The 3,991-nt window shown below is 32.5% G+C and overlaps 1 pseudogene; it reads right to left on the bottom strand.

Moving 5' to 3' along the window:
• Positions 1-1,566: 1,566 nt before the first annotated feature.
• The window catches only part of LOC107720950 (protein NLRC5-like), a 12,333-nt pseudogene continuing 9,908 nt past the window's right edge, over positions 1,567-3,991 (bottom strand).

Here is a 3,991-nt window from a genome sequence, read left to right as displayed (position 1 = left end):
AAATCACACCGCTCCGTTCCCACTCCGCTCTGCTCACATACTCTGATTGTGAGTAACTGTTGCTGTCATGACAGATCTATTTCAGAACCAGCCGCTATCAAAATAATCTGGCTGCGGGCACGGGCCAGATATTATTGCTGGCGGGCCGCCTGTTGCCGACCACTGGTATAGGCTATATGAACAAACAAAACTTTTCTTCATATTTTAAATGGATTATGTGAGAAACCTTTTTTCTTGTTATAATGGGAAGATCTGGGAGTGCGTAGAACTCCGTAAACTTGTGAAAACAATTAGTTCAGAGCGGATTCTGACTAACCTACTGTAAACACCTCTGATCAGATTTGATCATGACGCGTCGCTATGGAAATAATACATACATATCGATTATTTAATTATTAAATTTTTTTTATAATTACCCTTGTCCATTAACACAATATATCATCAAAAAAAATAAAAAATCAAGCTGTCATTTCATGTAATCTTGGGGGCCCTAAACAGCCGCTTAGTCCGCTTATGCCTTGGGCCGGCTCTGTACCAATGTTAATATTGCATGTTATATGCAATGTTTGATTTAAAGACGATTAATTAAACACTAGATCAAAACAAGATATAGCTGACTAATTATTGATGTTACATTGAAGCGTCATTGAAGAGCAGTTACTAATTAAAGTATTTAAAGTTTTTAAATTACCTGATGGTCTTTAATTTACAGCGCTTATCCTGTAGTAAATCATTGAGCTGCTTCACTCCTGATTGTCCAGGATCATTTCCTCTGAGATCCAGCTCTATCAGGTGTGAAGGGTTTGATCTCAGAGCTGAAGCCAGAGCTTTATAACCTTCTTCAGTGATACTGCAGTCTGAAAGTCTAATAAAAAGAAGAAAAAGAAAAAAAGAAGACGACGTTGTTGTTAATAGTAGTTGTTATTCTTAACTCAGTTAAGTTCATTTGTTTATTCTTTATTAGAACACAGATCATCATACTAGTACCGTGCTTTATAAATAACATCTGACAAACTATTTGAAACAGCATAATCTAATTCTCATTTACGTAATAACTTACATTCAGTTACAGTATATAGTATTATACAGAGATAAAAGTACTGAAATGGAGTATTTTCAATTTCAGCCTCAGTAATCTTATTTTTTCAGTTAACAATCAAATAGACATTTACAAATATATATTAACATGCAAAAATGTAGATTTGAATATACACACTTCAGTTTTCCCATTTTGCATTGTGCATTTTTCAACAGATGACAGATCTTCTCTATTCCTGAGTTTTCTAGTTTATTTCCACTCAGATCCAGCTCTTTCAGGTTTGAAGGATTTGATTTAAATGCTGAAGTCAGAGCAGCACAACCTTCTGCTGAAATACTGTTATTATTCAGCCTGCAGAGAAAGAAAACAATGACAGGAAAGATTCTTCAGTTTATCTCAAAACCTTTCTTATTGAACAACAATGATAACTTTAATCCAAAAAAGATACTGAAAATATAACATCAAAATAATGTTATGTGTGGAAGATATTTTACATATAAAAGTATAAAATAATACGAAATACTTACTGAAGTGTGTTGATTTTACAGTGTCTATCCCGCAGTAAAGCAGTGATCTGATTCACTTGTGTGTCTCCTAGTTCACGTTCACTCAGATTCAGTTCTCTCAGGAGTAACGGGTTTTTACCCACAATTCCTTTCACATACTGACAGGCTTCTTCTGCAGCAGGACTCAAAAACCTGCAGAAGAGAAGATGAAATAGGATTCAATTAAATTACCTAACCATTTAAGATGTAATGGAAAGAATAGTAAATATTGTTAAAAACCCATTTTTAAAATCTTGAAATCACTAACTTTGGTGCAACAATGACATATTTTCTTACTAAAACAAGATTTTTTTATAAGCAAATTGCCTATATATGATCAATTTTGTATTAATCACATCTCACCTCAGTTTTAGTTGATAGTTTGGATCCTGTAGTAAATCACTATTAATTAAACACTAGATCAAAACAAGATATAGCTGACTAATTATTGATGTTACATTGAAGCGTCATTGAAGAGCAGTTACTAATTAAAGTATTTAAAGTTTTTAAATTACCTGATGGTCTTTAATTTACAGCGCTTATCCTGTAGTAAATCATTGAGCTGCTTCACTCCTGATTGTCCAGGATCATTTCCTCTGAGATCCAGCTCTATCAGGTGTGAAGGGTTTGATCTCAGAGCTGAAGCCAGAGCTTTATAACCTTCTTCAGTGATACTGCAGTCTGAAAGTCTAGAAAATAAATACATAATAAACATGAAAAACTACATTTGTTATCCACATAAGTCTATAAATACATTATAAATAAAATTTTCCTCTTTGGATAACAGGTAAACCAGTGTTTGGTGTAATGGGTTAATATTAATCAGTAACCTTAATTGAAATCACATTACAGTGACCAACAATTACAATAAAATCACATTAACGTGATTTTATTCATGTGTTAGTGCAAACCACTGACATTTTAATTTACTATAATCTCTGGTGCACAAATACATAACTTACAAAACATACCAACTCAGGAATGTGCACCTGAAGGTGTGACATCTACAGTGAACAGCCAATCACACAAAACACAGTTCACCACTATAAAACATTTCACCTTCTTGAGGGAAAAAAAAGAAAAAAAGTGTAGAACAGAGTTTGCTCAAACTAAACTCAGTTAACCTGTGTAGCCTCCGAAATTGGTTTTGTGCAGCAGGCCTCTGTACACATACACATTTAACAAAAGCAATGTCCACACACACATAAATTGACTATATTAAAAGCTACAGTTTACAGTAACATTTATTTATCTCCAGCTTAATTAAATAGTTATGGGATTAATTTGATCTGATTATTATCTTATATAATTAATTAATATGTATCACTTGCTTTTTATGAGCAACACTAAGAAAAACAAAATTCATTGGCTGAAATAAGCATCTATCTCTTTTGTTAAATGTAAAAATGTAGTGAAGTAAAAAGAATGTTAATAACCACTCAAATAATTAAAATCTAATAAACATTCACTTAACCCTTTTACCTGAGTTTCTTCAGTGTGCAGTTTGTATCTTCTAATCCGTTCTGGAGTTTCTTCACTCCTGAATCCTGCAGATTATTGTTGCTCATGTCAAGCTCTTTCAGACTGGAGTTTGATCTCAGGACTGTAGCGAGAGCTGAACAGCTTTCCTCTGTTAGACCACACTTACGCAGACTAAAATGTTGAACACAAGAGATAACATTCATAAACAAAGTACTTAATGCTTATATTAGGTATAAACCAATGCATGGTTCATCTGATTGCTTACGATATTTGAAAATTTACAATGAAAAAATTGGTCTGAAACTAATGTTTATTTTGGAAAATTATTAATTTGTTGATTATTTTGATATACTGTGTTTCATAAATAATAAACATGAGAAATTATTTAATGTTCTACGCTAAAATATGTGTTTACACAGTGAAAGCCATGCCAACATTTAAATACATTTTTTTTTTCATGATAATTAACCTAATCAATTGGACATTCATTAATCCAATTTAAATATAGCATGCAGAAATATAGTCTAATATGCAGAATTGTAGATAAATAAAATTACACACTTTAGTTTCTCTAATCTGAATTGTGTATTTTCCAACAGATGACAGATCTTCTTCATTCCTGAGTTTTCTAGTTTATTTCCACTCAGATCCAGCTCGATCAGGTTTGAAGGATTTGAATTAAATGCTGAAGTCAGAGCAGCACAACCTTCTGCTGTAATACTGTTATTATTCAGCCTGCAGAGAAAGAAAACAAAGACAGGAAACAGTATTCAATTTAGTTCAAAACCTTCTCTACTGAACAACAATGATAGTTTTAGCCCAAACCAGTTAAAGGGGTCATATGATGCTGCTAAAAAAGAACATTATTTTGTGTATTTGGTGTAATGAAATGTGTTTATGCTGTTTAAGGTAAAAAAAACCCAAA

The sequence above is a fragment of the Sinocyclocheilus rhinocerous genome, unplaced genomic scaffold, assembly GCF_001515625.1.
Source record: "Sinocyclocheilus rhinocerous isolate Xijiao unplaced genomic scaffold, SAMN03320098_v1.1 scaffold2075, whole genome shotgun sequence".
NCBI classification, from domain to species: domain Eukaryota; kingdom Metazoa; phylum Chordata; class Actinopteri; order Cypriniformes; family Cyprinidae; genus Sinocyclocheilus; species Sinocyclocheilus rhinocerous.
This window is presented reverse-complemented; position numbering and strand designations above follow the sequence as displayed.